Source organism: Cetorhinus maximus, chromosome 20 (assembly GCF_964194155.1).
Source record: "Cetorhinus maximus chromosome 20, sCetMax3.hap1.1, whole genome shotgun sequence".
NCBI classification, from domain to species: domain Eukaryota; kingdom Metazoa; phylum Chordata; class Chondrichthyes; order Lamniformes; family Cetorhinidae; genus Cetorhinus; species Cetorhinus maximus.
In genome coordinates, this window is record NC_135898.1 from 95058124 (window position 1) to 95081135 (window position 23012).

At 45.6% G+C, this 23012-nt stretch overlaps 1 long non-coding RNA gene across 1 annotated transcript in view; it reads left to right on the forward strand.

The window, feature by feature from the left end:
- The window catches only part of LOC144694713 (uncharacterized), a 36267-nt gene extending 20148 nt beyond the window's left edge, over positions 1-16119 (forward strand). The window contains exon 3 of the long non-coding RNA XR_013579817.1: positions 16062-16119. This is a non-coding gene — a long non-coding RNA (uncharacterized LOC144694713). The remainder of the gene's footprint in view (positions 1-16061) is intronic.
- The last annotated feature ends 6893 nt before the right edge of the window (positions 16120-23012 follow it).

Sequence of the window (23012 nt, forward strand, 5' to 3'; positions counted from 1 at the left end):
TGCGATGAGGTTATGTGATATTAACATAGACCCTTTGGTCAGCCTCTGCTTTACTGCTCTGCAGACTGACATTAGAATTCCCTTAATGCTGGACGATGAGCAACAGTTCTTTTGAAATCTTAGGGAAATTTTAGCCTTCTCGTCTTCTCTGATTATTTATTTATTTATTTGAAAGACAGCATGATGTTAACAGGAGCCCACCAATTATCCTGGTTAGCCAAAGAACTGGCAACCTTGTAAATCAATTGCTAGAATGAGCCCCGGTTTGTTCCTTGAATGGAGAAGCTAAAGAGCAGGTCCAGCAAGAAAGGAAGACACTTCACTGGATAGGACAGAACATGATAAGAAAAACACCTTGTGATATTTACATTTTCACAGCTAATTCTGAACATGTGACATGCCATGGAAAGGAGAATAAAGTGTGATGTTTTTCTTATTCAGCTTAACAGCAATTAATTTGCTTGCATTATAAGGCACTGGAAATAGTAATTAATGCATATACCGTACCACTCTCGAGAATTTTTAAAAATTCATTTACAGGATGTGGGCTTCGCTGGCTGGGCCCAGCATTTATTGCCCATCCCTAGTTGCTCTTGAGAAGGTGGTGGTGAGCTGCCTTCTTGAACCGCTGCAGTCCATGTGGTGTAGGTACACCCACAGTGCTGTTAGGGAGGGAGTTCCAGGATCTTGACCCAGCGATAGCGAAGGAACGGCGATATATTTCCAAGTCAGGATGGTGAGTTACTTGGAGGGGAACCTCCAAGTTGGTGTTCCCATCTATCTGCTGCCCTTGTCCTTCTAGATGGTAGTGGTCACGAGTTTGGAAGGTGCTGTCTAAAGAGCCTTGGTGAATTCCTGCAGTGCATCTTGTAGATGGTACACATTGCTGGTACTGTGCGTCGGTTGTGGAGGAGGTGAATGTTTGCGGATGTGGTGCCAATCAAGTGGGCTGCTTTGTCCTGGATGGTGTCCAGCTTCTTGGGTATTGTGAGAGCTGCACTCATCCAGGCAAGTAGGGAGTATTCCATCACATTCCTGACTTGTGCTTTGTAGATGGTGGACAGGCTTTGGGGAGTCAGGAGGTGAGTTACTCGTCGCACGATTCCTAGCCTCTGACATGCTCTTGTGGCTATAGTATTTATATGGCTGGTCCAGTTCAGTTTCTGGTCAATGTTAACCCCCAGGGATGTTGATAGTGGGGTATTCAGTGATGATAATGTCATTGAACATCAAGGGGTAATGGTCAGATTCTCTCTTGTTGGAGATGGTCATTACCTGGCACTTGTGTGGTGCGAATGTTACTTGCCACTTGTCAGCCCAAGCTTGGATATTGTCCTTGCTGTATTTGGACATGGACTGCTTCAGTATCTGAGGAGTTACGAATGGTGCTGAACATTGTGCAATCATCAGTGAACATCCCCACTTCTGACCTTATGAGGGAAGGGAGGTCACTGACGAAGCAGCTGAAGATGTTTGGCCAAGGACTGCACGTCCTATTGCCCAAGTTTGTTTAAATGCTGCTATGCTCCCCTGCTGACTTCAGTGTAATTGTTTTTAATTGGTGAAACTGATAGTTAATTGTGCAGATTGCACTCTAATTATTAGTCTCAATGGGGATTGTCCATTAATACAGTGCCACTGTAAACTCTGAACTAATTTAATTCAATATGGAAGTGAAACTGTCAGATATCTTATCAATGTGGTTCACTTTAAATGCCAGTAAAATGATGGTAAAATAAAAGCAGACAGTGTAGGGATGAATGATGAACCAAATTCTGTAACTTAAGCACTTTTAATTGGCTCATGTTGAATTAATGTACAGAATGCCAGGATTTGGATCTGTTTATTAGTTAGTTCTTTAAAAACAGGGGGCCAGGAGTGAAAGTAACAAATTTCACAGCCCCCCTTCCCACCCTAAATCACCAGGAAGTAGCATGCCCTGTACTTGTCACATTGACCTTGAATTTATGCTGTGATATTAATGTAAATGCTTGTTTTAAAGCTTCCTTTACCAGCTAATTTAACTCAGGTGTTAATTTGTTATGGGATTATACCTCAGCGAGGAACGAGCGCTGTTGGTAGGAGAGGAAAAATGTGAACATATAAATTAAACTCCCACTTGCTTGCTATTGAAGAAAATTAATGAGAAATATTCATAATGGATGCCCCTTCATCGTGAAATGTTAGCACGAGTGGAAAGAAAAACACATCTCCATCTGTTATACACACACACAAAGCATGTGAGATTCCAGTTCTTTGTTTAGCAGTTTTACTGGGTACCTTGCTCAAAAATCAAACAGTGCAGACTGAAACCAACCAGGTAGCAACAGGCACAGAGACGTGGGACCCCTTTAATTGAAGCGTGAAGCTCAGCTCACCTCGGGCCTCCCCAAAAGCCCAGAGCCCAGGATTGAGACATCCCAGCCTCACTGCGGGGACAGCATCGCAATATCTTGTATCCAATTCCAGACTGGCAACTGCAGCCGCTCCGGATTGGTCGGCAGCCCCGTCCTTGGAAACTGTTGCTAACGACGTTTCCTGTTGAAATTACCGGCAGTTTCAGGGGAAAGGAGTCTGTTCTGGATCTCACCAAACCCACCAGCCATATAGCTCGTGATACTTGGCTTCGACTTTACACCCAACTGTTTCGTTGCCAATTTGGAAACTTGCTACAATGCTGGTTTAGATTAAACCCGGGAGAGGTTTGTTACAAATGATTAACTGGCGATGTGCCCTCAGAGCCGATGGGGTCCCAATCCTGGGTTTTGTTGCTTTGATTTCATTGATATACAATTGAACACAATTCAGGCAGATTTCAGTCCAAATGGCTGGAAATCAAATAGAAATTGCCATTTCCTGCAGTCCCTGCTGACTGAGATCTGAAAGGTTTCCTGAGTAATTAGAAATAATCCAATAACCTTCAGCGAGAATCACAATTCACTCGTACTGCAGCCTAATTTGGGTTGGTGTCGTCTGAATTTTCCTAAGGTCAATGGTTCTGAGTTGGAAAACCAGAGTGGTTTCAAGTTCCATATGCTGGGCCTGTGCTGTGTTAACTGGTATCAGGCAGACAATGAGGCTGGGTGCTGGGAATTGACCCCGGTACCACTGGGTTGGGAGGGTGGGCTGAAGGGGGAATGCTTCAGCCGCTTTCTTACTGGTGCAGAATCACAGGATCACAGAGTCACACAGTGCAGAAGAGGCCCTTTGGCCCATCGAGTCTGCACCAACACGTGAGAAACACCTGACCTACCTACCTAATCCCATTTACCAGCACTTGGCCCATAGCCTTGAATGTTATGACGTGCCAAGTGCTCATCCAGGTACTTTTTAAAGGATGTGAGGCAACCCGCCTCCACCACCCTCCCAGGCAGCGCATTCCAGACCGTCACCACCCTCTGGGTAAAAAAGCTTTTCCTCACATCCCCCCTAAACTTCCTGCCCTTCAACTTGAATTTATGTCCCCTCGTGACTGACCCTTCAACTAAGGGGAACAGCTGCTCCCTATCCACCCTGTCCATGCACCTCATAATCTTGTACACCTCGATCAGGTTGCCCTCAGTCTTCTCTAATCCAACGAAAACAACCCAAGTCTATCCAACCTCTCTTCAAAACGTAAATGTTTTATCCCAGGCAACATCCTGGTGAATCTCCTCTGCAACCCTCCAGTGCAATCACATCCTTCCTATAATGTGGCGACCAGAACTGCACACAGTACTCCAGCTGTGGCCTCACCAAGGTTCTATACAACTCCAACATGACCTCCCTACTCTTGTAATCTATGCCTCGATTGATAAAGGCAAATGTCCCATATGCCCTTTTTACCACCCCACTAACATGCCCCTCTGCCTTCAGAGATCTATGGACACACACGCCAAGATCCTCTGTTCCTCAGAACTTCCTAGTGTCATGCCGTTCATTGAATACTTCCTTGTCAAATTACTCCTTCCAAAGTGTATCACCTCACACTTTTCAGGATTAAATTCCATCTGCCACTTAACTGCCCATTTGACCATCCAGTCTATATCTTCCTGTAGCCCAAGACGCTCAACCTCACTGTTAACCACCCGGCCAATCTTTGTGTCATCCACAAACTTACTAATCCTAACCCCCACATAGTCATCTATGTTGTTTATATAAATGACAAATAATAGGGGACCCAGCACAGTCCCTGTGGTACGCCACTGGACACTGGCTTCCAGTCACTAAAGCATCCTTCTGTCATCACCCTGTCTCCTACAACTAAGCCAATTTTGAAAATGCCTTATCAAATTACCCTGTATCCCATGTGCATTTGTCTTCTTTATAAGTCTCCCATGTGGAATTTTGTCAAAGGCTTTGCTGAAATCCATATAAACTACATCAACTGCACTACCCTCATCTACACACCTGGTCACCTCCTCAAAAAATTCAATCAAATTTGTTAGGCATGACCTACCTCTGACCAAGCCATGCTGACTATTCCTGATCAAATCTTACCTCTCCAAGTGGAGATAGGTTCTCTCCTTCAGAATTTTCTCCAATAATTTCCCTACCACTGATGTGAGACTCACTGGCCTGTAATTCCCTGGCTTATCTCTACAACCCTTCTTAAATAGCAGAACCATATTAGCTGTTCTCCAGTCCTCTGGCACCTCCCCGGTGGCCAGAGAGGAATTAAAAATTTGGATCAGAGCCCCTGCGATCTCCTCCCTTGCCTCCCTCAGCAGTCTGGGACACAAATCATCCAGACCTGGAGATTTGTCCACTTTTAAGCCTGCCAACACCTCCAATACCTCGTCACTCCCTATATCAAGTTGTTCAAGAACCTCGCAGTCTCTCTCCCCGAGTTCGATACATTCATCCTCATTCTCTTGGGTGAAGACGGATATGAAGTATTCGTTCAACACTCTACCGATGTCCTCTGGCTCCACCCATAGATTGCCCCCTTGGTCCCTTATGGGCCCTACTCTTTCCCTGGTTATCCTCTTCTCATTGATATACTTACAGAATATCTTGGGATTTTCCCTACTTTTACCAGCCAGAACTTTGTCATATCCCCTCTTTGCTCTCCTAATTGCTTTCTTAAGCTCCACCCTGCACTGTCTGTACTCCACTAATGCCTCCGCTGATTTACTTCCCTTGTACCTGCTAAAAGCCTCTCTTTTCCTTCTCATCGTATCCTGAATATCACTGGTCATCCATGGTTCTCTGGGCTTGTTACTCCTTCCTATCACTCTAGAGGGAACATGTTGAGTCTGTACCCTCCCCATTTCCTTTTTGAACACCCCCCACTGTTCCACTGCAGATTTCCCCACAAGTAACTGTTCCCAGTCTACCTTGGCCAGATCCTGCCTTATTTTACTAAAATCCGCTCTCTTCCAATCCAAAAGATTTTTTTGCAACTTGTCTATTTCTTTGTCCATAACAATCTTAAACTGTACCATGTTGTGGTCGCTATCACTAAAATGTTCCCCCAGCACCACCTCAGCCACCTGTCCGGCTTCATTCCCCAGAATTAGGTCCAGCAATGCACCGTCCCTTTTTGGACCCTCTACATATTGACCTAAAATGTTCTGTACACATTTCAAGAAATCCACTCCATCTTAACACTATGTATATCCCAACTAATGTTGGGAAAGTTGAAATCACCTAATATAATTACCCTATTGTTATTGTTTTTACACACCTCCACAAATTGTGCACATATTTGCTCCTAAATTTTGACTATCTGGGGGTCTATAATAAACACTTAACAATGTGGCTGCCCCTTTTTTATTCCTAATGTCTACCCACAAAGCTTCATTCGATGCCCCCTCTAAGATATCATCTCTCCTTAATGCAGTAAATGACTCCTTAACTAATAATGCAACGCCTCTTCCTCTTTTACCCCCTCCCCTGTCTCGCCTGAAGATTCTATATCCCGGAATGTTGAGCTGCCAATCCTGCCCTTCCCTCAACCACATCTCAGTGATGGCTACTATATCACAATTCCATGAGTCAATCCTCACCCTTAACTCATCCGTTTTACCTGTAATACTCCTGGCATTAAAGTATAGGCCATCCAGCCTTGCCTTACTCCCTTGAAACTTAATGCAGCTGTACTCCCTCTGACTTGATGCTTTTACTGTATTATGATGTGTCCCTATTCTGCTAACATTCTGTGTCCCCTCCCCCTGCCGAATTAGTTTAAACTCCTCCCAACAGCACTAGCAAACCCGCCCACAAGGATGTTAGTCCCCTTCTGGTTCAGATGTAGACCATCCCGCTTGTACAGGTCCCACCTTCCCCAGAAACAGTCCCAGTACCGGACCATACTGGCTGACTTTCACTTCTGCAAGGTGCCAAATTACTGCTTTGCTGCTGTTTGTCATCATCTTGCATGTCAATTAACCATTTTGCATTCTGAGGAAGCAGCTGCCGTCTGTAGCTCAAGACTGCTGACAGCCCCTGCAGGAACTGCTCTCTGTACTCTCCCCTGGGGTTGTCGTAATTTTATGGTTTCATTTAGTGTGTAATGTACCTTTAAGAATAATAATCTGTTAGACAAGATCACATGATCTGTAGTAACCAATAAGAGAGTAGCGCGGGCTACCTCAGCAGTCAGTGTAGAGTTAGAGTTGAAAGCACACGTGTAGTTGCTACTGAGTATATCGTAAATAAACTTAAAAGTTTCCACCCAAGAAGCACCTACAGATCAACTCATTAACATTACATCTTGGCCACATACAACAGCGGCAATCTCAACATCAGAGGAACAGGCTGTTATTCTCTTTCCAAGCTCTGTTGTATTCCAACAGCATGCCAATGGAAACATTTTGTACCCATGCTTCACTACACCCTCCCTGCAGTTTAAGTTGATCTTTAAATTTTTTTCTAAACTTTTGATCCTAGTCTCCTGCCTTCTTACTTGCTGATGTTCAAATCAGTGAGGTGTCACTCTGGCTTCAGGCTGCATCTAGGCAATGTTGCCAGGGCCAATGGACGTGAGCTGACTAATCAAACCACAGGACGCTCAGTTAATTCCAAAGTGATAAAATCAATGAGGTCAGTCGCACTTTCCCCACACCATTGAGAAGAAAATGGGATGAAAGGAGCATAAAATAGGCAAAGCATGCCAAGGCCTGTCCAGTTTCAATTTATAAGAACAGCATTTCACCCACCGTGGGGTGAAAGCCTGGTGTGACGGGAATAGGCTCCAATTTGCAGGTTTGACAATGTTTACTGAATGGCGTCATGCAAGAGATAGCAGAGGCAATATTACACATATCTAAAAATTCATCCGAAAAGGGAACAGCATCAGAGAATTGGATAATGTGATTCCTCTATTTAAAAAGAGAGATTAAAAAAAAGTCAAGGTTAATGAGCTTAAGGCCAGTGGTAGGAAAGACAATGGTATCCTTACTCAAAAGATGTAATCAAAAAAAATCTAAAATTTTCCAGCCCTATTGGCGTTGGGCATCATGGCAGGCGGGTGATGAGGGGGTCAATGTGGCAAGAAGGCCAAAAATCAGTTTTACGCTGTTGTGAAACCAATTTGTGATTGTCCGCTCCACGTTCCCCACTGCTACACATCGGGAGCATTATTTTAATACATTTACATCTAATTATAAGCCCCAGAATCACCCCCCCACGTCAAATTTACTGCCCACGTCGGCGTGACTGCAGAACGGCGTGGTTCACGGCCGCCTTTAAAAGGAGTGCACCTGCCAACCTGAACTTCGAGGGGAACTCGGAGGTGAGAGCGCACAACCCTGCACAGCGCTCACGAGCATCACCCATAGGACATCGAGGAAGAGGCGCTGCACATTCACCGTGGGGGTTGGAGGGGGTGGGGAACAGGCAAGTCGCTTTCTCCCGGCTGCCTTTCAGCGCAGTGCTGGGGCAAGGGCTCCAGTGTGGGTCAGACTGGGGTGGGGGGCAAGGCAGCACAGACTGCAGGAAATACTCAGTCTTGGGGGGGGTGAGGGAAGTGGCTATGCATTTGGTGAAACTTGGCAAAAGTGAGCATTCTTCCACAGCTGAGACCGTTCAGCTGCAACTCCATTGACGCGCTTGGAGTTGGGCCTTTGAAGCTTTTCTGCCCACTCTAGCAACAGAAAAGCATGAAAGTGCCCCCAAATGCTCCAGAACTTTTCACCCCTCAGGCACAGACTGCAAATTAATGTGCGTTTTAGGGGGCAGCAGAGAAATTGGCCGACTGGGTAAGTTATACAATCCCCTTGCGAAAGGCGGCCATGGGGCAGTCACTGATGGAGACGCTCACAGCCCCTTGCAATGTCTTTATTAAGCTTTGGGCCAGTATCTATTATGGTTCAAGTTAACAGTGCAGCCTTGCTGAGCGGGTTAGGAGAATGCCTGTGCCTGAGCTGAGAGCACAGCCTGCAGTCCAGTGGCTGAAGCTGCTGCCAATTGGTCAAGTGGGGTAGGGCGGAGGTGGGTGGGGTTTCCGACAGCCAATGAACGCACTAAACGCTGGCCATCCAAGCGGGGATCAGCACTCTCCTGCATGCGTGAAGGGCTCTTCAGACTTAATCAAGAGAGGCTCTTAGTACACCCATGCTAACCCACATGTCTCTCTCTTTGATCCTGCAAGAGGAGAGCATCAGGATCATGGAGTCTGGTGATTCACAGTATGTCTCATGGTTTACAGGGAGCAGAGAAGGAAAGAGAGCAGCGGAGGTGCCTGGCTCAGCGAAGGGAGGAGCTCTTCCCTCAAGATGAAGGGGCGGCAGGGCCTTCTGTGCCCGCAGCTGAAGATCCACAGAGAACCGTCACTCGTAGGCGCCTCGCTAGACCCAGGATCTATAGACAGCGCTTGCCATTCCTGCAGATGACTGAGAACCAGTGTCGCTGAAGACTGCACATGTCTAAGAAACTGGTTGGTCACATATGCCACCTCCTGCAGGATTTGGTGTCAGGGGGTCATGGAGGGCATCCACTGCCAGTGGCTGTGAAAGTGACTGTGGCACTCAGTTTTTATGCCAGTGGTTCCTTTCAGGTCTCCACAGGTGACCTGTGTGGGATCTCGCGACCTCCACACACAAGAGTATGCAACAGGTCACAGACGCCATCTTCACGAAGGCACAAAACTTTGTGCATTTTGCCCGGGATCAGGAAAGCCAGGAAGCAAGAGCACTGGGATTTGCCCAGGTCTCGGGTTTCCCACAGGTGCAGGGTGCCATTGACTGTACTCACATGGCGCTTAGATCTCCATGGCAACAAGCAGTCAACTACATCAACCGCAAGGGCTTCCATTTGCTGAATGTTCAGCTGGTGTGCGACCACTACAAATACATCCAACAGGACTGCACACGATTCCCAGGGAGTGTCCACGACTCCTACATCCTTAGCAGGTCTCAGACCCCTGACATCTTCCAGGGTCCAGAGAAGCTGCAGGGTTGGCTTCTCGGGGACAAGGGCCACCCACAGAGGCCGTGGCTGATGATGCCCGTGTGGCGGCCTCAGACTGCAGCAGAGTGACGGGATACCGAGGCTCAAGCTGCAGCTCACAACTTGGTGGAGCAAACTATAGGCATTTTGAAAATGGGTTTCAGGTCCTCGACAGTTCCGGTGGAGACTGCGGTACAGCCCACCGAGGGTGTTGTGCATCATCATCGTTTGCCACATGTTTCACAGCCTGGCACTGCAAAGGGGGGAGGTCCTGGCTGAGGAAGAGATAGAAGGGCTGCATCTCCCCTCTGATAAGGAGGAAGTCGCAGGGGACGATGATGATGAATGAGGTCCTGGAAGGTGAGGATGCCGGCGATGAGGCCATCGCACTGGCGAGACGAGGCAGGCACACTCGGGAAGCCCTCATAGCTGCAAGATTGTGGAGGATGATGACGAGATGCAGTGAGGACAGTCCTGACATCCTCACCTGGCATCTGTGAATGTTTGACTCCTGTGTGGCTGATGGCAGCGCACATACCCTCAGTGCTCAGGCTCATGTCATGGAGACCCTGATGGTCGCTAGATTCCAGGAGGCTGATGACAACTTGCAGTGAGGACACTCCATAGATCTTCCCATTGCCTCTGTGAATGTCTGACTCCTGTCTGGCTGAGGGCAGCTCACTTGCGCTCTGTGACCAGGGTCATGTCACAGAGACGCAGCCATGAAACTTTAAATGCACCTGATCTCTCGTCAGCCTTCAGCACCTGAACCCCTTCAGGAACACAGCATCACCAGACACAGATGCTGAAGAGATGGGGGACAAAGAGAGCACGCAGAGAGAATGACGGAACTCTGTGATGCCTGCCCACAACATTCTGGCAGCAATGACAAGTACCATTGAGGTGCAGGCATCAGTAATGTGTCCAGTGAGTGTGAGGCTGGACCATCACTTTGATCTGAAGGTTGCACAGAGCACAGGGAGAAGGCCCTGGACTGAGAAACCTGCCCTTATCTTGTGCAGGAAAGCCAGGAAGCAAGAGCACTGGGATTTGCCCAGGTCTCGGGTTTCCCACAGGTGCAGGGTGCCATTGACTGTACTCACATGGCGCTTAGATCTCCATGGCAACAAGCAGTCAACTACATCAACCGCAAGGGCTTCCATTTGCTGAATGTTCAGCTGGTGTGCGACCACTACAAATACATCCAACAGGACTGCACACGATTCCCAGGGAGTGTCCACGACTCCTACATCCTTAGCAGGTCTCAGACCCCTGACATCTTCCAGGGTCCAGAGAAGCTGCAGGGTTGGCTTCTCGGGGACAAGGGCCACCCACAGAGGCCGTGGCTGATGATGCCCGTGTGGCGGCCTCAGACTGCAGCAGAGTGACGGGATACCGAGGCTCAAGCTGCAGCTCACAACTTGGTGGAGCAAACTATAGGCATTTTGAAAATGGGTTTCAGGTCCTCGACAGTTCCGGTGGAGACTGCGGTACAGCCCACCGAGGGTGTTGTGCATCATCATCGTTTGCCACATGTTTCACAGCCTGGCACTGCAAAGGGGGGAGGTCCTGGCTGAGGAAGAGATAGAAGGGCTGCATCTCCCCTCTGATAAGGAGGAAGTCGCAGGGGACGATGATGATGAATGAGGTCCTGGAAGGTGAGGATGCCGGCGATGAGGCCATCGCACTGGCGAGACGAGGCAGGCACACTCGGGAAGCCCTCATAGCTGCAAGATTGTGGAGGATGATGACGAGATGCAGTGAGGACAGTCCTGACATCCTCACCTGGCATCTGTGAATGTTTGACTCCTGTGTGGCTGATGGCAGCGCACATACCCTCAGTGCTCAGGCTCATGTCATGGAGACCCTGATGGTCGCTAGATTCCAGGAGGCTGATGACAACTTGCAGTGAGGACACTCCATAGATCTTCCCATTGCCTCTGTGAATGTCTGACTCCTGTCTGGCTGAGGGCAGCTCACTTGCGCTCTGTGACCAGGGTCATGTCACAGAGACGCAGCCATGAAACTTTAAATGCACCTGATCTCTCGTCAGCCTTCAGCACCTGAACCCCTTCAGGAACACAGCATCACCAGACACAGATGCTGAAGAGATGGGGGACAAAGAGAGCACGCAGAGAGAATGACGGAACTCTGTGATGCCTGCCCACAACATTCTGGCAGCAATGACAAGTACCATTGAGGTGCAGGCATCAGTAATGTGTCCAGTGAGTGTGAGGCTGGACCATCACTTTGATCTGAAGGTTGCACAGAGCACAGGGAGAAGGCCCTGGACTGAGAAACCTGCCCTTATCTTGTGCAGGAAATAAGGTTTCACATCTGAATGACACGAACACTGCTCGTCATAACAAGGAGCCCTAGGCAAGGAGACATTCTTGGTAGTTTATTTACAATATGAACATTGTGTACAAGTGATTAACACCCATGCCCAGGCTGTGGAACTACACCTTCTTAATCTTCCTAATCCTGCCGCTTAGTCTTGGTGTTCCCCAGACATCCACAGCGGAGGTGGAAGCAGCCTGCTGTCTGCGACACCCTGTCTGTGATGACCTTGATGAGTGTCTTCTGGAGGGCTGAGACCTGGAGGGCCCCGACCTGCTTTCGGGATCTTGCTGTGTGGCAGTGGCACCCTCCTCGGCCTGTGGAGCTGGGGCTGCTGGGATCACAGGGAGAGGGGATTCGGATGGGCCGGACACTCCTGGTGTCACCTGCTGATCCTCCTCCCTATGGGTGCCTGAGGGCCCCTGGCTGACTCCTTGAGGAGAAGAGGGAGCTGGAGTGAGATCAAGCTGCCCAGCACCCCTCTCACATTGACACTGCTGGGGCCAACTATGGCATCAGTGATGGAGCCAGTGCAGGACCGATGTCCTGGACCAAGGTCTCCATGGCACCCACTATGCTACCAGTATTGACCTAGGTGTGTTGGCATCCTGGCACTATAACCTCAGACTGAAGGCAGCCGGACTCCTCCATCGTGCCTTGCAATCTGAGGAGTGCAGCGGACATCCCTTCCTGATGTTCCCGAGTTGCCTTTGCAGCTCCAGCAACTGAGGTATGACCGAGTCCAGAGGCTCCTCATCTGACTTGGACTCAACAGATTTCTGGCCTCCAGCAGTCCTCTGAGTGTCGGAAACCTGCAAAGTCCCTACTGCTGCCTGCTGTGGATCAGACAGTGCGATGTGCTCACCAGATGTGACCCCCGAGGCTACTGCAGAACTAGGTCCCACCAAGGTGTCTGTCTCTGTGCTGGTGGAGGGTGTGGGTGACGCTGTGATGGGTCTTCAATGAGGGTATCATCAAATTCTTCTTCTGAGGTGTCCTTGGGACTAGAGTCGAGGACCTGGCTTTTGGACCCACTCAGCTTCTTCTCAGATGTGCCTGTGAAAGCCAGGAGAGATAATTAGTGCACGGCAGGAGACTGCAGGACAGGGGAACTCACTCACAGCATGGTTATCTGATGGATGTTGCACTGCTGGATCCTCATGTGGTTGAGCAGCGCTAATCTCACCATCAGCACAGGAACGGTCCAGATCTTCGCCGGCCAGCTGGATGACTCTATTTTCAAAGCCTGTGAGGACCTTGATGTCAGGCATTCCTCTGATCTCTCCTTTTTGTTGTGTGCCAGCTTGTCCTGCATGAATACAGATGGAGAGAGTGTAAGCAGGATGCCTGCCAGGCCAGATGAGAAGGATGCCAAGCATGTGTGGGTGGTGAGTGATGCCACGGATGCGATGAGGACAATGAAGGTGTGTGTAAGAGAATGAATGGTGATGTCCCTTGAACTGGCAGTGAGTGAGATCACTGTGATGTGTGAGTTGAGGGTGATGAGAAGAGTGACTTACTCCGGCGGAACGGAGGAGATCATTCATCCTCTTTCAGCCCTGGGTGGCTGCCCTCTTTTGCAGGGCATTGGTGCTGACCACCACTACCACCACCTCCAATGCTGGATTTTTCTCCTTACTTGCTGGTCTTCACCCAGAACGAGGGAAGAGCACTTCGCGACAGGACTCCACTGCATCCGGTAGGTGCCCTAGGGAGGTGTCACTAATTTTGGGGACAGCATGTTTCCTCCCTTAGGCAGCCATGACTTTCCCGCAGCTTCCGATGCCTTAGAGAGAGCTAGCTCTGTGCGGGAGCACCCTTTAAATATGGCATCCGGATTACTGAAGGCCTCAGGTGATGGCAGTGCTGGTGAATCAGAGGCTGCCTCGCCGACGATCCAGCCTGTTTCATGGGAATGCATTATTAATGAGGTAGGATGCGCTGTGAATGGGACGATATGGCGTGAAAACCAGTCATTGTGGCCGATACGTAAAACATCCTGTTTCCCACCCACTACCGCATTTTGTGCAAATCTGGGACAAATTCTGCCCTATGTATTTGAAAAAGGGAGCTCATGCATGACCAATATTATTGAATTCTTTATAGGAGTAACAGAGAGGGTAGATAAGGGTAATGTAGTAGATGCAATGTATTTGTATTTTCAAAAGGCCTTCAATAAGATATTGCATAACAAACTCATGACTAAGGTCAGAACATGTGTGGACAAGGGACAAGTTGCAGTAGCAAGAAAACAGACAAGAACACAAGAGTTAGGAGCAGAGTGGACTGCAAGGTCCATCGCAGCATTTGCTACAATCTTCAGCCAGAATTGTCCATTGGATGATCCATCTTGGCCTCTTCCAGAGGTCCCCAGCATCACAGATGCCAGTCTTCGTCCAATTCAATTCACTCCACGTGATATCAAGAAACTTGATAGTGCTGAAGGCACTGGAGAGTGCAAAGTCTCTGGGTCCTGACAATATTTCAGCAGTATGACTAAAGACTTGTGCTCCAGAACTTGCCGCACCCCTAGCCAAGCTGTTCCAATACAGCTACAACACTGGCATCTACCCAGCTATGTGGAAAATTGCCCAGGTATATCCTGATGTCCTGTACACAAAAAGCATGAAAAATCCAACCTGGCCTACCACCCCATCATTCTACTCTCAATCATCAGTAAAGTAATGGAAGGGTTCATCAACTTGCTTAGCAATAACCTGCTCACTGACGCCCAGTTTGGGTTCCACCAGGGCCACTCAGCTCCTGACCTCATTACAGTCTTGTTTCAAACATGGAAAAAAGAGCTGAACTCCTGAGGTGAGGTGAGAGTGACTGTCATTGACATCAAGGCTGCATTTGACCGAATGTGGCATCAAGGAGCCCTAGCAAAACTGGGGTCAATAGGAATCAGGGGGAAAACTCTCCACTGGTTGGAGTCATACCTAGCACAAAGGAAGATGGTTGTGGTTGTTGGAGGTCAATCATCTCAGTTCCAGTACATCACTGCAGGAGTTCCTCAGGGTAGTGTCCTCGGCCCAACCATCTTCAGCTGTTTCATCAATGACCTTCCTTCCATCCTAAGGTCAGAAGTGGGGATGTTCACTGATGATTGCACAATGTTCAGCACCATTCACGACTCCTCAGATACTGAAGCAGCCCATGTCCAAATGCAGCAAGACTTGGACAATATCCAGGCTTGTGCTGACAAGTGACAAGTAACATTCACGCTACACAAGTGTCAGTTAATGACCATTCCAACAAGAGAGAATCTAACCATCACCCCTTGACACTCGATGGCATTACCAACACTGAATGCCCCCTATCAACTTCCTGGGGGTTGACTGAAACTGAACTGAAATAGCCATATAAATACTATGGCTGCAAGAGCAGGTCAGGGGCTAGGAATTGTGCGATGAGTAACTCAGCTCCTGACTCCCAAAAGTCTGTCCACCATCTACAAGGCACAAGTCAGGAGTGTGAAGGAATACTGTCCACTTGCCTGGATGAGAGCAGCTCCCACAACACTTAAGAAGCTTACCACCATCCAGGCCAAAGCAGCCTGCATGATTGGCACCACAACCGTAAACATTCATTCCCTCTACCACCAATGTGCAGTAGCAACAGTGTATACTATCTACAAGATGTACCGCAGGAATTCACCAAGGCTCCTTCAACAGCACCTTCCAAACCCACGAACACTACCATCTAGAAGGACAAGGGCAGCAGATAGATGGGAACACCACCATCCGGAAGTTCCCCTCCAAGTCACTCATCATCCTGACTTAGAAATATTTAATGGCAATATATTTCTAAGTTAGGATGATGAGTGACTTGGAGGGGAACTTCCAAGGAGTGGTGTTCCCATCTATCTGCTGCCCTCGCCCTTCTAGATGGTAGTGGTCGTGGGTTTGGAAGGTGCTGTTGATGGAGCCTTCACTGTTGCTGGGTTAAAATCCTGGAACTCCCTCCCTAACAGCATTGTGGGTGTACCTACACTACATGGACTGCAGCGGTTCAAGAAGGCAGCTCACCACCACCTTCTCAAGGGCAACTAGGGATGGGCAATAAATGCTGGCCCAGCCAGTGAAGCCCACATCCCATAAATGAATAAAAAATAATTGAGGCTTGGATCAGGATCCACTGTGATATCCTCAAGGCTTGAATAACCTGAGAACAATCACTAGGATAAATTCATCCAATCTGCACTCCCAGCAAAAAAATAACTTCTGAAGGGAGCGTGGGGTGGAGAATCGATTTTCTTAACACCTTGTCTCTGACTAAGATGTCATTTGGGTTTGGCTCATTGTGTAGGATTATGACATTGGTGAACTTTATCTTACCTTTTCAAGCACACTCGTGAAGAATGGAAGCAGAACACACTATGAGCCAGCACTTTCATAATTGGACAGAAGAAAACTGGAGATGAGAGATAAGTCGATATAAATAGAAGAAAATTGACAGGCAAGAACACAACTTGCATTTATACAGCAAATATAATGCAGTAAAATGTTCCAAGGCACTTCACAGGAATATTATCAAACAAAATTTGACACAAAGTCAAATAAGCAGATATTAGGATGGATGACCAAAAGCTTTGTCAAAGAGGTGGGTTTAAAGGAGTATCTTAAAAGAAGAAAAAGATGTAACGTGACAGAATGGCTTAGAGAGGGAATTCCAGAGCATAGGGCTAGGCAGTTGTAGGGCCTGTCACCAACGGTGGAGTAATGAAAACTGGAGATGCACCAGAGGCCAGAATTGGAGGAGTGCAGAGATCTTGGGAAGGTTGTAAGGCTGGTGGAGGTTACAGAAATTGGAACAGCAATAGACTTATATACCCATCCAGTCTGTCCCATATAACTGTGATGCCTTGTCCCTCATTATTACTTGCAGTCCCTGTGCTAGTCAAGAAAGCCAAGGAAAGGTCAAGGATAGAACTGGAGCCAATCTTTACACACTTTTGTAAGCATTTATTTACAGAGTTACACATTACGAGCATGAACCCCCTAACCCAACAACCGCAGTTTCAGTCTGTGTCATTAGACGCACAAGTGAATTTGCAGTTAATGTCCATCACCTGTATACAATAAACACAATTAATATACAATTAACACTCACACTCCACCAAAAAGCTATGAAATAATGAAATTGAATGAAATCTTATGCATCTCATAGCCTTGTTGCATAGACTCCTTCAAACCGCATACTGTCAACTAAGATAAAACAAAGAAAAACATCCGTTAAATGAGGCAAAGGCTGAATTTGAAAATTACACTAAACTATTCAGAAAGCCATCATTAACATCAGACATAAAAATGAACGCTTAGAGAAAAGTGAGATACAGTTATAAGCACATCACAATCAGTAAACATCATCTTTTATGGAAGAATAGTGAAATGATTGAAGCAGATGGTGGCTGAGAAACTTCCTGATTGCAGTTAAGAGCTTTGAAAATAGCACTCAACGGTCCAAGACATACCCAGGGGCAGTATGAAGAGTTGGTGATGCCCCCATTGTTTATTTTGCAGGCAGCATAAATCCTTGTGACAGCTAAAAGTGAGTTTGTGCTGCAGCAGATGCTTTACATGTCTGCCAACTATCCTGGCACCCATCACCTCTGCTTGTAAATTCTTAGGCCAGTGGGGTAGGGAATTAGAGATGGAGAATTGACTATTTCATTGCTGCTATATGAGACAGTAAGGTGTCAATTTCAGCATTTGTGTTATTTATATTCTATGCCAGTCTCTGCCAAGGCTATGATCTGAAGTTATGGCCTTGGACTCCATTGCTCACAATCACCCAAACTATACACCTTTTTGGTTCAAGATTTCTTTTCCAATGTCTCTCTGGAGTTCCTTTGGACCTTTCTATGTTAAAGGTGTTATATGAATGCAAGTTGTCACTGTATATTCTTTTATCAGCACAATATAGCGATAGCTTGTTGTATTATCTGTGCATCAGATGACAACAACTTCAGGTGAATTGTGGCATCATTTGGCCATCAGAATGTGCAGGAACATGACCAGGTATCTGATGGTGACATTCACTATACCTTCATTCCTGGTGGCTTTACATTATTATCATTGGATATTATTGTCACATGCTTCAAGTGTATCGTAATAAATAGGAAGCATCAATGCAACACTCTCATTTGTCTGTATTACTTGATGAGACAAATTAGAAGCTATGAGGTTATGTTAGCTTGAAGAGCTGAGAGAGGCTGGAGCCAATGTTGGGAAGGGATTGAAGTTGATGTTGAAGAAACCCAATGCAGAGAATTATTACTGTGAGAAGGAAGCGATGATGGAGAACAATTATATTGAATTTGATTAAAAAAATGTCTTTCACACCAAAAACAAGACAGATTTTGTTTTTAATCTTAATCATTAAGAAGATTAAACAAATGTTGAAGATCAAAGTCTGCATGATAAATACCCACATGATTTGAACCTTCATCTTTTTTCCAAGCTGATCTTTATTTTCATTGAGTATTGGAATGCCTAATGTTACGGAACAGAACCCAACACTATATTTAAGAAAAAAATAACTTTATCCTTATTGCTATTTCTTATTTTTAAACTATGAATGTATGATTTAAGAGGAGTAGGCCATTCAGCCCCTTGAGCCTGCTCTGCCATTCAATAAGATCATGGCTGATCTGATTGTAACCTCCACTCCACATTCCTACCTACCCCCCCAGACAACCTTTCACCCCTGGACTTTTCTGCTAAACGAGGACAATTCAGATGGCTGTCCCTCTGTTTGTGAGTTACCAGAACAAAAGAATTCGCTTCTTAGTTTTGAGAATATCACACCTCATTATGTCTGAGGAGGTTCTAACAGACCACCTGGGACTGCACAGACCAACTTCAAAGAGAGCTACATGAAGGCCATCGAGGGGTTGGGAAATATGCCACTGTTATTCTAAAAAACATTCAAAACACCTTCTGTTTTCGGCCAGGTGGTAAGAGGAAAAATCAGTGCTGTTTGAATTGACCCCCTTCTGTCTGCAACACTAGCCAAAACATTTAAAAGTGTTGGGTCGTTCCATATAGGTATTGATGTATGCTTGATGGGCCTAAACAGTGCAGCTTATTACAGCTTTATGGGACTCTCTATCTTCATTTTCTGCAGATATTCAGAATTTTCAATACAGAACCAGAATTTTCAATACAGAATCCTTTCTTATTAATTTCTCTTTTGCAGTACTAAGTGACCTTGTTCCCTCCCATCACCTTAACTTTCCCTGTTGTATTATTAACCAGCTTTATGCTTCACCAATATCAATTCTCCAAAGTTCCTCATTGCACAAATAACCTGCCTCATGCCAAGAAAAGTTAGACAAGCATACAAATTGGTGATTCATGATTGAGCATATGAGAGACAATGAAGAGATGCTAAAGAAACTGCAGAAAAAAAAACACATGACAGAGGTTAGAGCAAGGCTTGAGGCAGTTTAGGAATACAATGATCTAAATCCTGGGATATTGGCAACAGGAGCAGAGGAACATTTATCGCCCATCCCTATTTGCCAGGAGGCCATTAAGAGTCAAGCATATAGTATTACTGAGTAGGTGGAAAGCTTCCTTCTTGAACCATTAGGCAACATCTTCAGTTACCTTAACTGGTGCCAACCTCAAATTATTATTAAGATTTTTATTGAGTTCAGCTTCATGACTTGATATGGTAGGATTTACTGATACAAGACTTCTTTGTTGTTTCAAACTCACATCTTCTGGAGTGCTGGTCCAGTATCTTACCCATTAGGCTAGCATACCGATAGGAGTAACAAGGGAGGTTGGTAACACAATGGTGAAGGTTACAGAATGGATAGGGGAGGGTGTAAGGCAGGTTAGTAATAAAATTCAAGTTAGAGAAGGGAGCAAAGAGGATACAAAGCAGGTTAGCACTACAATGGTGGTGGGTAGGCAAGGAATAGCAGCGAGAGTATGACATCCTTCGATAAACAGGGTAAACCTCTGGATCCTGCTTTGTGGTTATAAAATAAGAAACTAAATGGTGACAGTTTCTAAAGTGAAATGTAATAATGAAGGCAAGAAACCTTGAATAAAGTTGCACATGAAAAATAAAAGAATCCAGTAGTCAGCATTTTTTACTTAAACCCTATTAAACATAAATGGACAGAACCCATATCATAATCATATGGACTAGCCATATAAATACTGTGGCTACAAGAACAGGTAAGAGACTGGGAACTCTGCAGTGAGTAACTCATCTCCTGACTCCCCAAAGCCTGTCCACCATCTATGAGGTACAAGTCAGAACTGTGATATGGAATACTTCCCATTTGCCGGGATGAGTACAGCTCCAACAATACTCAAGAAGATTGACTCCATCCAGGAAAAAGCAGCCTACTTGATTTGCACCCCATCTACCAACTTGAACATTTATTCCCTCCATCACCAACCCACAATGTGTACAAGATGCACTGTAACAACTCACCGAAGCTCCTTCAATAGCATCTTCCAAACCCGCGACATCTGCCACATTGAAGGACAAGGGCAGAAGGTGCATGGGAACATAAACCACCTCAATTTCCCCTCCCAGCCACACACCATTTTGACTTGGTGCTATATCGCCGTTCCTTCATTCTCGCTTGGTCAAAATCCTTGAACTCCCTCCCTAACGCACTTTGGGTGTACACACACCAGATGGACTGCAGCAGTTGAAGAAGGCAGCTCACTACCACCTTCTCAAGGGCAACTAGGGATGGGTAATAAATGCTGGCCTTGCTAGCGATGCTCATATGCCATGAAAGCATGAAAAAATGTAAGATATCAGTTCCATTAAATTATGACAACTATCAACTAACAAACATGGCGAATACCATTGCGTAATGTTAAGGACAATATGAGGTGGTATCATAGGACAAGAAAATGGAAAATTTTGGGTTCATCAATGCATGACCCCATAAATTGCATATTGCCCGAAAGCAACTGGCAACATCACAAAATCAGCAGCAGTTTGCACAACATCCAGATGGTCAAACTATGTTAACTCAAAGCGACAAAAACGAATGGCAAATGGCCATGGAGTGAACTTTAATTCTGACAAGTTCTGGGAAAAGATTCAGGCAAGAAATATAGAAATGATGAATAATTAACTCAAAATCTGAATAGGTTGAAGGGGATAGGTTTATGATTTGATATGCAGGGGGATGCTTGCTAGCATCAATATTACATGTCTTTTGCTAGCATCAATATTACATGTCTTTTCATTTGGTTACAATACATGGAACACTTTCTCAACCAACACTTTTGGAAGAGATCTGTGGAAAAAAAGGGTTGATTGCAAGACGCTTTGTGCATTAAGGATAATTTTCTACCTGGTTTTACTGCTGGTCGGGGAACATAAAGATGTGGCTGAATTTCTTGCTCTAAGAGGTTAATTCTCACAGGAGTGAATTTTTGAAGCATTCCTACACACAAAAGGTGGTAAGTGTTTGGGCTTCTCCTTCTGCAAATGGAAATTGATGCAAGGTCAATTGTAAATTTTAAACCTGAGATTGATAGATTTTTGTGCACCAAAGGCATTAAGGGATGGGAGCAAATAATTGGTCTGTTGGGTGAAGCTTTTACCAGTAAATGTGCTTATATGGAGTTAGGCTGCATATCAGCCATGAACTCATTGAATGGTGGAACAACTCAAGGGACTAAATGGCCTCCTCCTATTCCTATATTCCTAAGGTCAATGCTGTCTTCAGCCAAGTAAATCCTGTGGAGCATAAATTCGCCCAAGGCAGCAGCACAGAATGAGCACGAACAGATTTTAAAGAAGATTGCACAATGAAGGGAAATTTGGAGGAATTAATGCCTTCCACGGTTTTGAAATTGTGCGAAGTATGGGTTAGATGGGTCTGGGTTTCAACACACTGAAGCAAGAAGAGCACTTATAGATAAATGACAGAAGTTCCTGAGACCCTGTGCCACCTGTAGAATTACTCACGCTGTTGGAGGCTCATCAGGAAACTGTGGATGCATTCCCTGTAATTTTCCAAACAGTGAAATCGCTAGTAAATATAGAGATAATACCATTGGACTGAGCATTAAACAAAAAATTATTGGAACTTGGAATACAGGTAATGTAATAGTTGTGGGGGACTTGAATCTTCCTATTGACGGGACCAATCAAATTGGCAAAGTGGTCTGGAAAATGAGTTTGTGGAATGTTTTTATGACAGTTTCCTGAAGCAATATGTTATGGAACCAACTAGGGATAAAACTATTTTATATCTAACATTGTGCAATGTGATAGGGTTAATTTGTAATGTTATAATAAAAGATCCACTGGGAAATAGTGATCATAATAGGATTGAATTCCATGTTAACTTTGAAAATGGCATACTCCAATCACAAACAAGAATCTTAAACTTAAACAAAGCCAAACTCATAGGTATGAGGAGGGAGCTGGCCAATGTTGATTTGGTAAATAGACTGAAAGGTATGGTGATAAATAAACAATGGGAAACATTTAAATAAGCAAGTCAACATTTTTTAACAAAATACATTCCATTGATGAACAAAAAATCAGAGAAAAAGATCGGACCTGTGGCTTGGTAAGGAGGTTAAGGATACGAAACACTATTGGTCTACATGCTAGGGTTCTGAAAGAGATAGCTGCAGAGATAATAAATGCACTGGCTATGATTTTCCAAAACTCCCTAGATTTGGAATGGTCCCAGCAGATTGGAAGTTAGCAAATGTAACATCGCTATTCAAAAAAAAGAGGAAGAGGGAAAATAGGGAACTACAGGCCAGTTAGCCTGACATTGGTCATCAGGAAAGTGTTGGAATCTATTATTAAGGGAGTCTTAACAATGTACTTAAATAGCAGAGTATGATTAGAACAAGTCAACAAGTTTTCCAACAGGAAAACCCTGTTTAACAAATTTATTAAAGTTTTTTGAGGATGTAACTAGTGGGGAGGATAAAGGGGAACCTGTAGATGTAGTATACTTGCATTTCCAAAAGGCATTTGATACACAGCTATGCAAAAAGTTAATACTCAAGATAAGAGCTCATGGAGTTGGGGGTGATATATTGTCATGGATAGAGGATTGGTTAATGGACCGGAAGCAGAGTAATTATTAATGTCTTAAATGAAGAGGCAGAGAGTAATGTTTGCTGATGATACAAAGCTGCTTGGGAATGCTGTGAGGAGGACACAAAGAGGCTGCAAAGACATACTCAAGATCAATCATTGTCCTGTTGGGGGAGCAGGCTTCACTGGCTATATGGGTGTTCTCCTATTTCTTGTGTTCTTATGTTCAATGTATTTGGAAC